The sequence below is a fragment of the Phalangium opilio genome, unplaced genomic scaffold (genome assembly GCF_054372755.1).
Source record: "Phalangium opilio isolate 3A_F unplaced genomic scaffold, DU_Popi_V2 ptg000217l_1, whole genome shotgun sequence".
Lineage (NCBI taxonomy): Eukaryota > Metazoa > Arthropoda > Arachnida > Opiliones > Phalangiidae > Phalangium > Phalangium opilio.
In genome coordinates, this window is record NW_028324218.1 from 14,580,628 (window position 1) to 14,590,000 (window position 9,373).

Below are 9,373 nucleotides of genomic sequence, written 5' to 3' on the forward strand. Positions count from 1 at the left end.
AAGTTTACCTGGTTGCATGAATAAGAGTCGAAAAGCTCAGTTGGGAGAGCGTTACACTGAAGATCTAAAGGTCCCTGGTTCGATCCCGGGTTTCGGAAATACGAGAGCTTTTTGGGTCGTGTACCTTAAGGTAAATTACTTTCTTCAGGAAAAATTCCCTAGCTGCTTGAATATGAGCCGAAATAGCTCAGTTGGGAGAGCGTTAGACTGAAGATCTAAAGGTCCCTGGTTCGATCCCGGGTTTCGGCATCACGAGAGCTTTTTGGGTCGAGTATCTTAAAGTAAATTATTTGCTTCAGGAAAGTTTACCTGGTTGCATGAATAAGAGCCGAAAAGCTCAGTTGGGAGAGCGTTACACTGAAGATCTAAAGGTCCCTGGTTCGATCCCGGGTTTCGGAAATACGAGAGCTTTTTGGGTCGTGTATCTTAAAGTAAATTATTTTCTTCAGGAAAAATTCCCTAGCTGCTTGAATATGAGCCGAAATAGCTCAGTTGGGAGAGCGTTAGACTGAAGATCTAAAGGTCCCTGGTTCGATCCCGGGTTTCGGCAACACGAGAGCTTTTTGGGTCGTGTACCTTAAGGTAAATTACTTTCTTCAGGAAAAATTCCCTAGCTGCTTGAATATGAGCCGAAATAGCTCAGTTGGGAGAGCGTTAGACTGAAGATCTAAAGGTCCCTGGTTCGATCCCGGGTTTCGGCATAACGAGAGCTTTTTGGGTCGAGTATCTTAAAGTAAATTATTTGCTTCAGGAAAGTTTATCTGGTTGCATGAATAAGAGCCGAAATAGCTTAGATGGGAGAGCGTTAGACTGAAGATCTAAAGGTCCCTGGTTCGATCCCGGGTTTCGGCAACATGAAAGTTTTTTGGGTCGTGTACATTAAAGTAAACTGCTTTCCCAAGGAAAGTGTCCCTGGTTACATGAAAAAGAGCCGAAATGGCTTAGTTGGGAGAGCGTTAGACTGAAGATCTAAAGGGTCCCTGGTTCGATCCCGGGTTTCGGCAACAGCAGAAGTGTTTGGATCGTGTATCTTAAAGTAAATTATTTTCTTCAGGAAAAATTCCCTAGCTGCGTGAATATGAGCCGAAATAGCTTAGTTGGGAGAGCGTCAGACTGAAGATCTAAAGGTCCCTGGTTCGATCCCGGGTTTCGGCAACAGCAGAAGTGTTTGGATCGTGTCTCTTAAAGTAAATTATTTTCTTCAGGAAAAATTCCCTAGCTGCGTGAATATGAGCCGAAATAGCTTAGTTGGGAGAGCGTCAGACTGAAGATCTAAAGGTCCCTGGTTCGATCCCGGGTTTCGGCAACAGCAGAAGTGTTTGGATCGTGTCTCTTAAAGTAAATTATTTTCTTCAGGAAAAATTCCCTAGCTGCTTGAACAAGAGCCGAAATAGCTCAGTTGGAAGAGCGTTAGACTAAAGATCTAAAGGTCCCTGGTTTGATCCCAGGTTTCGGCAATATGAAATCTTTTTGGATAGTATATCTTAAAGTAAATTATTTGCTTCAGGAAAAATTCCCTAGCTGCTTGAATGTGAGCCGAAATAGCTCAGTTGGGAGAGCGTTAGACTGAAGATCTAAAGGTCCCTGGTTCGATCCCGGGTTTCGGCAACACGAGAGCTTTTTGGGTCGTGTATCTTAAAGTAAATTACTTGCTTCAGGAAAAATTCCCTAGCTGCTTGAATATGAGCCGAAATAGCTCAGTTGGGAGAGCGTTAGACTGAAGATCTAAAGGTCCCTGGTTCGATCCCGGGTTTCGGCATCACGAGAGCTTTTTGGGTCGAGTATCTTAAAGTAAATTATTTGCTTCAGGAAAGTTTACCTGGTTGCATGAATAAGAGTCGAAAAGCTCAGTTGGGAGAGCGTTACACTGAAGATCTAAAGGTCCCTGGTTCGATCCCGGGTTTCGGAAATACGAGAGCTTTTTGGGTCGTGTACCTTAAGGTAAATTACTTTCTTCAGGAAAAATTCCCTAGCTGCTTGAATATGAGACGAAATAGCTCAGTTGGGAGAGCGTTAGACTGAAGATCTAAAGGTCCCTGGTTCGATCCCGGGTTTCGGCATCACGAGAGCTTTTTGGGTCGAGTATCTTAAAGTAAATTATTTGCTTCAGGAAAGTTTACCTGGTTGCATGAATAAGAGCCGAAAAGCTCAGTTGGGAGAGCGTTACACTGAAGATCTAAAGGTCCCTGGTTCGATCCCGGGTTTCGGAAATACGAGAGCTTTTTGGGTCGTGTATCTTAAAGTAAATTATTTTCTTCAGGAAAAATTCCCTAGCTGCTTGAATATGAGCCGAAATAGCTCAGTTGGGAGAGCGTTAGACTGAAGATCTAAAGGTCCCTGGTTCGATCCCGGGTTTCGGCAACACGAGAGCTTTTCGGGTCGTGTACCTTAAGGTAAATTACTTTCTTCAGGAAAAATTCCCTAGCTGCTTGAATATGAGCCGAAATAGCTCAGTTGGGAGAGCGTTAGACTGAAGATCTAAAGGTCCCTGGTTCGATCCCGGGTTTCGGCATAACGAGAGCTTTTTGGGTCGAGTATCTTAAAGTAAATTATTTGCTTCAGGAAAGTTTACCTGGTTGCATGAATAAGAGCCGAAATAGCTTAGATGGGAGAGCGTTAGACTGAAGATCTAAAGGTCCCTGGTTCGATCCCGGGTTTCGGCAACATGAAAGTTTTTTGGGTCGTGTACATTAAAGTAAACTGCTTTCCCAAGGAAAGTGTCCCTGGTTACATGAAAAAGAGCCGAAATGGCTTAGTTGGGAGAGCGTTAGACTGAAGATCTAAAGGGTCCCTGGTTCGATCCCGGGTTTCGGCAACAGCAGAAGTGTTTGGATCGTGTCTCTTAAAGTAAATTATTTTCTTCAGGTTAAATTCCCTAGCTGCTTGAACAAGAGCCGAAATAGCTCAGTTGGAAGAGCGTTAGACTAAAGATCTAAAGGTCCCTGGTTTGATCCCAGGTTTCGGCAATATGAAATCTTTTTGGATAGTATATCTTAAAGTAAATTATTTGCTTCAGGAAAAATTCCCTAGCTGCTTGAATGTGAGCCGAAATAGCTCAGTTGGGAGAGCGTTAGACTGAAGATCTAAAGGTCCATGGTTCGATCCCGGGTTTCGGCAACACGAGAGCTTTTTGGGTCGTGTATCTTAAAGTAAATTACTTGCTTCAGGAAAAATTCCCTAGCTTCTTGAATGTGAGCCGAAATAGCTCAGTTGGGAGAGCGTTAGACTGAAGATCTAAAGGTCCCTCGTTCGATTCCGGGTTTCGGCAACATGAAAGCTTTTTGGGTCGTGTACATTAAAGTAAACTGCTTTCCCAAGGAAAGTGTCCCTGGTTACTTGAAAAAGAGCCGAAATGGCTTAGTTGGGAGAGCGTTAGACTGAAGATCTAAAGGGTCCCTGGTTCAATCCCGGGTTTCGGCAACAGCAGAAGTGTTTGGATCGTGTCTCTTATGGTAAATTACTTTCTTCAGGAAAAATTCCCTAGCTGCTTGAATATGAGCCGAAATAGCTCAGTTGGGAGAGCGTTAGACTGAAGATCTAAAGGTCCCTGGTTCGATCCCGGGTTTCGGCATCACGAGAGCTTTTTGGGTCGAGTATTTTAAAGTAAATTATTTGCTTCAGGAAAGTTTACCTGGTTGCATGAATAAGAGTCGAAAAGCTCAGTTGGGAGAGCGTTACACTGAAGATCTAAAGGTCCCTGGTTCGATCCCGGGTTTCGGAAATACGAGAGCTTTTTGGGTCGTGTACCTTAAGGTAAATTACTTTCTTCAGGAAAAATTCCCTAGCTGCTTGAATATGAGCCGAAATAGCTCAGTTGGGAGAGCGTTAGACTGAAGATCTAAAGGTCCCTGGTTCGATCCCGGGTTTCGGCATCACGAGAGCTTTTTGGGTCGAGTATCTTAAAGTAAATTATTTGCTTCAGGAAAGTTTACCTGGTTGCATGAATAAGAGCCGAAAAGCTCAGTTGGGAGAGCGTTACACTGAAGATCTAAAGGTCCCTGGTTCGATCCCGGGTTTCGGAAATACGAGAGCTTTTTGGGTCGTGTATCTTAAAGTAAATTATTTTCTTCAGGAAAAATTCCCTAGCTGCTTGAATATGAGCCGAAATAGCTCAGTTGGGAGAGCGTTAGACTGAAGATCTAAAGGTCCCTGGTTCGATCCCGGGTTTCGGCAACACGAGAGCTTTTCGGGTCGTGTACCTTAAGGTAAATTACTTTCTTCAGGAAAAATTCCCTAGCTGCTTGAATATGAGCCGAAATAGCTCAGTTGGGAGAGCGTTAGACTGAAGATCTAAAGGTCCCTGGTTCGATCCCGGGTTTCGGCATAACGAGAGCTTTTTGGGTCGAGTATCTTAAAGTAAATTATTTGCTTCAGGAAAGTTTACCTGGTTGCATGAATAAGAGCCGAAATAGCTTAGATGGGAGAGCGTTAGACTGAAGATCTAAAGGTCCCTGGTTCGATCCCGGGTTTCGGCAACATGAAAGTTTTTTGGGTCGTGTACATTAAAGTAAACTGCTTTCCCAAGGACAGTGTCCCTGGTTACATGAAAAAGAGCCGAAATGGCTTAGTTGGGAGAGCGTTAGACTGAAGATCTAAAGGGTCCCTGGTTCGATCCCGGGTTTCGGCAACAGCAGAAGTGTTTGGATCGTGTCTCTTAAAGTAAATTATTTTCTTCAGGAAAAATTCCCTAGCTGCTTGAACAAGAGCCGAAATAGCTCAGTTGGAAGAGCGTTAGACTAAAGATCTAAAGGTCCCTGGTTTGATCCCAGGTTTCGGCAATATGAAATCTTTTTGGATAGTATATCTTAAAGTAAATTATTTGCTTCAGGAAAAATTCCCTAGCTGCTTGAATGTGAGCCGAAATAGCTCAGTTGGGAGAGCGCTAGACTGAAGATCTAAAGGTCTTTGGTTCGATCCCGGGTTTCGGCAACACGAGAGCTTTTTGGGTCGTGTACCTTAAGGTAAATTATTTTCTTCAGGAAAAATTCCCTAGCTGCTTGAATGTGAGCCGAAATAGCTCAGTTGGGAGAGCGTTAGACTGAAGATCTAAAGGTCCCTGGTTCGATCCCGGGTTTCGGCAACATGACAGCTTTTTGGGTCGTGTACATTAAAGTAAACTGCTTTCCCGAGGAAAGTGTCCCTGGTTACATGAAAAAGAGCCGAAATGGCTTAGTTGGGAGAGCGTTAGACTGAAGATCTAAAGGGTCCCTGGTTCGATCCCGGGTTTCGGCAACAGCAGAAGTGTTTGGATCGTGTCTCTTAAAGTAAATTATTTTCTTCAGGAAAAATTCCCTAGCTGCTTGAACAAGAGCCGAAATAGCTCAGTTGGAAGAGCGTTAGACTAAAGATCTAAAGGTCCCTGGTTTGATCCCAGGTTTCGGCAATATGAAATCTTTTTGGATAGTATATCTTAAAGTAAATTATTTGCTTCAGGAAAAATTCCCTAGCTGCTTGAATGTGAGCCGAAATAGCTCAGTTGGGAGAGCGTTAGACTGAAGATCTAAAGGTCTTTGGTTCGATCCCGGGTTTCGGCAACACGAGAGCTTTTTGGGTCGTGTACCTTAAGGTAAATTATTTTCTTCAGGAAAAATTCCCTAGCTGCTTGAATGTGAGCCGAAATAGCTCAGTTGGGAGAGCGTTAGACTGAAGATCTAAAGGGCCCTGGTTCGATCCCGGGTTTCGGCAACATGAAAGCTTTTTGGGTCGTGTACATTAAAGTAAACTGCTTTCCCAAGGAAAGTGTCCCTGGTTACATGAAAAAGAGCCGAAATGGCTTAGTTGGGAGAGCGTTAGACTGAAGATCTAAAGGGTCCCTGGTTCGATCCCGGGTTTCGGCAACAGCAGAAGTGTTTGGATCGTGTCTCTTAAAGTAAATTATTTTCTTCAGGAAAAATTCCCTAGCTGCTTGAACAAGAGCCGAAATAGCTCAGTTGGAAGAGCGTTAGACTAAAGATCTAAAGGTCCCTGGTTTGATCCCAGGTTTCGGCAATATGAAATCTTTTTGGATAGTATATCTTAAAGTAAATTATTTGCTTCAGGAAAAATTCCCTAGCTGCTTGAATGTGAGCCGAAATAGCTCAGTTGGGAGAGCGTTAGACTGAAGATCTAAAGGTCCCTGGTTCGATCCCGGGTTTCGGCAACATGACAGCTTTTTGGGTCGTGTACATTAAAGTAAACTGCTTTCCCGAGGAAAGTGTCCCTGGTTACATGAAAAAGAGCCGAAATGGCTTAGTTGGGAGAGCGTTAGACTGAAGATCTAAAGGGTCCCTGGTTCGATCCCGGGTTTCGGCAACAGCAGAAGTGTTTGGATCGTGTCTCTTAAAGTAAATTATTTTCTTCAGGAAAAATTCCCTAGCTGCTTGAACAAGAGCCGAAATAGCTCAGTTGGAAGAGCGTTAGACTAAAGATCTAAAGGTCCCTGGTTTGATCCCAGGTTTCGGCAATATGAAATCTTTTTGGATAGTATATCTTAAAGTAAATTATTTGCTTCAGGAAAAATTCCCTAGCTGCTTGAATGTGAGCCGAAATAGCTCAGTTGGGAGAGCGTTAGACTGAAGATCTAAAGGTCTTTGGTTCGATCCCGGGTTTCGGCAACACGAGAGCTTTTTGGGTCGTGTACCTTAAGGTAAATTATTTTCTTCAGGAAAAATTCCCTAGCTGCTTGAATGTGAGCCGAAATAGCTCAGTTGGGAGAGCGTTAGACTGAAGATCTAAAGGGCCCTGGTTCGATCCCGGGTTTCGGCAACATGAAAGCTTTTTGGGTCGTGTACATTAAAGTAAACTGCTTTCCCAAGGAAAGTGTCCCTGGTTACATGAAAAAGAGCCGAAATGGCTTAGTTGGGAGAGCGTTAGACTGAAGATCTAAAGGGTCCCTGGTTCGATCCCGGGTTTCGGCAACAGCAGAAGTGTTTGGATCGTGTCTCTTAAAGTAAATTATTTTCTTCAGGAAAAATTCCCTAGCTGCTTGAACAAGAGCCGAAATAGCTCAGTTGGAAGAGCGTTAGACTAAAGATCTAAAGGTCCCTGGTTTGATCCCAGGTTTCGGCAATATGAAATCTTTTTGGATAGTATATCTTAAAGTAAATTATTTGCTTCAGGAAAAATTCCCTAGCTGCTTGAATGTGAGCCGAAATAGCTCAGTTGGGAGAGCGTTAGACTGAAGATCTAAAGGTCCCTGGTTCGATCCCGGGTTTCGGCAACACGAGAGCTTTTTGGGTCGTGTATCTTAAAGTAAATTACTTGCTTCAGGAAAAATTCTCTAGCTGCTTGAATATGAGCCGAAATAGCTCAGTTGGGAGAGCGTTAGACTGAAGATCTAAAGGTCCCTGGTTCGATCCCGGGTTTCGGCAACACGAGAGCTTTTTGGGTCGTGTACCTTAAGGTAAATTACTTTCTTCAGGAAAAATTCCCTAGCTGCTTGAATATGAGCCGAAATAGCTCAGTTGGGAGAGCGTTAGACTGATGATCTAAAGGTCCCTGGTTCGATCCCGGGTTTCGGCATCACGAGAGCTTTTTGGGTCGAGTATCTTAAAGTAAATTATTTGCTTCAGGAAAGTTTACCTGGTTGCATGAATAAGAGCCGAAAAGCTCAGTTGGGAGAGCGTTACACTGAAGATCTAAAGGTCCCTGGTTCGATCCCGGGTTTCGGAAATACGAGAGCTTTTTGGGTCGTGTATCTTAAAGTAAATTATTTTCTTCAGGAAAAATTCCCTAGCTGCTTGAATATGAGCCGAAATAGCTCAGTTGGGAGAGCGTTAGACTGAAGATCTAAAGGTCCCTGGTTCGATCCCGGGTTTCGGCAACACGAGAGCTTTTTGGGTCGTGTACCTTAAGGTAAATTACTTTCTTCAGGAAAAATTCCCTAGCTGCTTGAATATGAGCCGAAATAGCTCAGTTGGGAGAGCGTTAGACTGAAGATCTAAAGGTCCCTGGTTCGATCCCGGGTTTCGGCATAACGAGAGCTTTTTGGGTCGAGTATCTTAAAGTAAATTATTTGCTTCAGGAAAGTTTACCTGGTTGCATGAATAAGAGCCGAAATAGCTTAGATGGGAGAGCGTTAGACTGAAGATCTAAAGGTCCCTGGTTCGATCCCGGGTTTCGGCAACATGAAAGTTTTTTGGGTCGTGTACATTAAAGTAAACTGCTTTCCCAAGGAAAGTGTCCCTGGTTACATGAAAAAGAGCCGAAATGGCTTAGTTGGGAGAGCGTTAGACTGAAGATCTAAAGGGTCCCTGGTTCGATCCCGGGTTTCGGCAACAGCAGAAGTGTTTCGATCGTGTCTCTTAAAGTAAATTATTTTCTTCAGGTTAAATTCCCTAGCTGCTTGAACAAGAGCCGAAATAGCTCAGTTGGAAGAGCGTTAGACTAAAGATCTAAAGGTCCCTGGTTTGATCCCAGGTTTCGGCAATATGAAATCTTTTTGGATAGTATATCTTAAAGTAAATTATTTGCTTCAGGAAAAATTCCCTAGCTGCTTGAATGTGAGCCGAAATAGCTCAGTTGGGAGAGCGTTAGACTGAAGATCTAAAGGTCCATGGTTCGATCCCGGGTTTCGGCAACACGAGAGCTTTTTGGGTCGTGTATCTTAAAGTAAATTACTTGCTTCAGGAAAAATTCCCTAGCTTCTTGAATGTGAGCCGAAATAGCTCAGTTGGGAGAGCGTTAGACTGAAGATCTAAAGGTCCCTCGTTCGATTCCGGGTTTCGGCAACATGAAAGCTTTTTGGGTCGTGTACATTAAAGTAAACTGCTTTCCCAAGGAAAGTGTCCCTGGTTACTTGAAAAAGAGCCGAAATGGCTTAGTTGGGAGAGCGTTAGACTGAAGATCTAAAGGGTCCCTGGTTCAATCCCGGGTTTCGGCAACAGCAGAAGTGTTTGGATCGTGTCTCTTAAGGTAAATTACTTTCTTCAGGAAAAATTCCCTAGCTGCTTGAATATGAGCCGAAATAGCTCAGTTGGGAGAGCGTTAGACTGAAGATCTAAAGGTCCCTGGTTCGATCCCGGGTTTCGGCATAACGAGAGCTTTTTGGGTCGAGTATCTTAAAGTAAATTATTTGCTTCAGGAAAGTTTACCTGGTTGCATGAATAAGAGCCGAAATAGCTTAGATGGGAGAGCGTTAGACTGAAGATCTAAAGGTCCCTGGTTCGATCCCGGGTTTCGGCAACATGAAAGTTTTTTGGGTCGTGTACATTAAAGTAAACTGCTTTCCCAAGGAAAGTGTCCCTGGTTACATGAAAAAGAGCCGAAATGGCTTAGTTGGGAGAGCGTTAGACTGAAGATCTAAAGGGTCCCTGGTTCGATCCCGGGTTTCGGCAACAGCAGAAGTGTTTGGATCGTGTCTCTTAAAGTAAATTATTTTCTTCAGGTTAAATTC

At 43.7% G+C, this 9,373-nt stretch overlaps 31 non-coding genes across 31 annotated transcripts; all 31 read left to right on the forward strand.

The window, feature by feature from the left end:
- The first annotated feature begins 176 nt into the window (after window positions 1–176).
- TRNAF-GAA (transfer RNA phenylalanine (anticodon GAA)) lies at window positions 177–249 on the forward strand. The gene has a single exon. It is a non-coding gene; the product is annotated as a tRNA-Phe (tRNA).
- Window positions 250–477: 228 nt separating this feature from the next.
- Window positions 478–550, forward strand: TRNAF-GAA (transfer RNA phenylalanine (anticodon GAA)). The gene has a single exon. It is a non-coding gene; the product is annotated as a tRNA-Phe (tRNA).
- Window positions 551–628: 78 nt separating this feature from the next.
- On the forward strand, window positions 629–701 carry TRNAF-GAA (transfer RNA phenylalanine (anticodon GAA)). The gene has a single exon. It is a non-coding gene; the product is annotated as a tRNA-Phe (tRNA).
- Window positions 702–1,384: 683 nt separating this feature from the next.
- Window positions 1,385–1,457, forward strand: TRNAF-AAA (transfer RNA phenylalanine (anticodon AAA)). Its single transcript has one exon. It is a non-coding gene; the product is annotated as a tRNA-Phe (tRNA).
- A 78-nt stretch (window positions 1,458–1,535) lies between these two features.
- TRNAF-GAA (transfer RNA phenylalanine (anticodon GAA)) lies at window positions 1,536–1,608 on the forward strand. The gene has a single exon. It is a non-coding gene; the product is annotated as a tRNA-Phe (tRNA).
- A 78-nt stretch (window positions 1,609–1,686) lies between these two features.
- On the forward strand, window positions 1,687–1,759 carry TRNAF-GAA (transfer RNA phenylalanine (anticodon GAA)). Its single transcript has one exon. It is a non-coding gene; the product is annotated as a tRNA-Phe (tRNA).
- Window positions 1,760–2,288: 529 nt separating this feature from the next.
- On the forward strand, window positions 2,289–2,361 carry TRNAF-GAA (transfer RNA phenylalanine (anticodon GAA)). The gene has a single exon. It is a non-coding gene; the product is annotated as a tRNA-Phe (tRNA).
- Window positions 2,362–2,439: 78 nt separating this feature from the next.
- TRNAF-GAA (transfer RNA phenylalanine (anticodon GAA)) lies at window positions 2,440–2,512 on the forward strand. The gene has a single exon. It is a non-coding gene; the product is annotated as a tRNA-Phe (tRNA).
- A 381-nt stretch (window positions 2,513–2,893) lies between these two features.
- Window positions 2,894–2,966, forward strand: TRNAF-AAA (transfer RNA phenylalanine (anticodon AAA)). The gene has a single exon. It is a non-coding gene; the product is annotated as a tRNA-Phe (tRNA).
- A 78-nt stretch (window positions 2,967–3,044) lies between these two features.
- TRNAF-GAA (transfer RNA phenylalanine (anticodon GAA)) lies at window positions 3,045–3,117 on the forward strand. Its single transcript has one exon. It is a non-coding gene; the product is annotated as a tRNA-Phe (tRNA).
- A 381-nt stretch (window positions 3,118–3,498) lies between these two features.
- On the forward strand, window positions 3,499–3,571 carry TRNAF-GAA (transfer RNA phenylalanine (anticodon GAA)). The gene has a single exon. It is a non-coding gene; the product is annotated as a tRNA-Phe (tRNA).
- A 228-nt stretch (window positions 3,572–3,799) lies between these two features.
- On the forward strand, window positions 3,800–3,872 carry TRNAF-GAA (transfer RNA phenylalanine (anticodon GAA)). Its single transcript has one exon. It is a non-coding gene; the product is annotated as a tRNA-Phe (tRNA).
- Window positions 3,873–4,100: 228 nt separating this feature from the next.
- Window positions 4,101–4,173, forward strand: TRNAF-GAA (transfer RNA phenylalanine (anticodon GAA)). Its single transcript has one exon. It is a non-coding gene; the product is annotated as a tRNA-Phe (tRNA).
- Window positions 4,174–4,251: 78 nt separating this feature from the next.
- On the forward strand, window positions 4,252–4,324 carry TRNAF-GAA (transfer RNA phenylalanine (anticodon GAA)). Its single transcript has one exon. It is a non-coding gene; the product is annotated as a tRNA-Phe (tRNA).
- Window positions 4,325–4,705: 381 nt separating this feature from the next.
- TRNAF-AAA (transfer RNA phenylalanine (anticodon AAA)) lies at window positions 4,706–4,778 on the forward strand. The gene has a single exon. It is a non-coding gene; the product is annotated as a tRNA-Phe (tRNA).
- Window positions 4,779–5,007: 229 nt separating this feature from the next.
- On the forward strand, window positions 5,008–5,080 carry TRNAF-GAA (transfer RNA phenylalanine (anticodon GAA)). The gene has a single exon. It is a non-coding gene; the product is annotated as a tRNA-Phe (tRNA).
- Window positions 5,081–5,310: 230 nt separating this feature from the next.
- Window positions 5,311–5,383, forward strand: TRNAF-AAA (transfer RNA phenylalanine (anticodon AAA)). Its single transcript has one exon. It is a non-coding gene; the product is annotated as a tRNA-Phe (tRNA).
- Window positions 5,384–5,612: 229 nt separating this feature from the next.
- Window positions 5,613–5,685, forward strand: TRNAF-GAA (transfer RNA phenylalanine (anticodon GAA)). Its single transcript has one exon. It is a non-coding gene; the product is annotated as a tRNA-Phe (tRNA).
- Window positions 5,686–5,915: 230 nt separating this feature from the next.
- TRNAF-AAA (transfer RNA phenylalanine (anticodon AAA)) lies at window positions 5,916–5,988 on the forward strand. Its single transcript has one exon. It is a non-coding gene; the product is annotated as a tRNA-Phe (tRNA).
- Window positions 5,989–6,066: 78 nt separating this feature from the next.
- Window positions 6,067–6,139, forward strand: TRNAF-GAA (transfer RNA phenylalanine (anticodon GAA)). The gene has a single exon. It is a non-coding gene; the product is annotated as a tRNA-Phe (tRNA).
- A 230-nt stretch (window positions 6,140–6,369) lies between these two features.
- On the forward strand, window positions 6,370–6,442 carry TRNAF-AAA (transfer RNA phenylalanine (anticodon AAA)). Its single transcript has one exon. It is a non-coding gene; the product is annotated as a tRNA-Phe (tRNA).
- Window positions 6,443–6,671: 229 nt separating this feature from the next.
- On the forward strand, window positions 6,672–6,744 carry TRNAF-GAA (transfer RNA phenylalanine (anticodon GAA)). Its single transcript has one exon. It is a non-coding gene; the product is annotated as a tRNA-Phe (tRNA).
- A 230-nt stretch (window positions 6,745–6,974) lies between these two features.
- TRNAF-AAA (transfer RNA phenylalanine (anticodon AAA)) lies at window positions 6,975–7,047 on the forward strand. The gene has a single exon. It is a non-coding gene; the product is annotated as a tRNA-Phe (tRNA).
- A 78-nt stretch (window positions 7,048–7,125) lies between these two features.
- Window positions 7,126–7,198, forward strand: TRNAF-GAA (transfer RNA phenylalanine (anticodon GAA)). Its single transcript has one exon. It is a non-coding gene; the product is annotated as a tRNA-Phe (tRNA).
- Window positions 7,199–7,276: 78 nt separating this feature from the next.
- TRNAF-GAA (transfer RNA phenylalanine (anticodon GAA)) lies at window positions 7,277–7,349 on the forward strand. The gene has a single exon. It is a non-coding gene; the product is annotated as a tRNA-Phe (tRNA).
- Window positions 7,350–7,427: 78 nt separating this feature from the next.
- On the forward strand, window positions 7,428–7,500 carry TRNAI-GAU (transfer RNA isoleucine (anticodon GAU)). Its single transcript has one exon. It is a non-coding gene; the product is annotated as a tRNA-Ile (tRNA).
- A 228-nt stretch (window positions 7,501–7,728) lies between these two features.
- TRNAF-GAA (transfer RNA phenylalanine (anticodon GAA)) lies at window positions 7,729–7,801 on the forward strand. Its single transcript has one exon. It is a non-coding gene; the product is annotated as a tRNA-Phe (tRNA).
- A 78-nt stretch (window positions 7,802–7,879) lies between these two features.
- Window positions 7,880–7,952, forward strand: TRNAF-GAA (transfer RNA phenylalanine (anticodon GAA)). The gene has a single exon. It is a non-coding gene; the product is annotated as a tRNA-Phe (tRNA).
- A 381-nt stretch (window positions 7,953–8,333) lies between these two features.
- Window positions 8,334–8,406, forward strand: TRNAF-AAA (transfer RNA phenylalanine (anticodon AAA)). The gene has a single exon. It is a non-coding gene; the product is annotated as a tRNA-Phe (tRNA).
- Window positions 8,407–8,484: 78 nt separating this feature from the next.
- On the forward strand, window positions 8,485–8,557 carry TRNAF-GAA (transfer RNA phenylalanine (anticodon GAA)). Its single transcript has one exon. It is a non-coding gene; the product is annotated as a tRNA-Phe (tRNA).
- A 381-nt stretch (window positions 8,558–8,938) lies between these two features.
- On the forward strand, window positions 8,939–9,011 carry TRNAF-GAA (transfer RNA phenylalanine (anticodon GAA)). The gene has a single exon. It is a non-coding gene; the product is annotated as a tRNA-Phe (tRNA).
- Window positions 9,012–9,373: the final 362 nt, after the last annotated feature.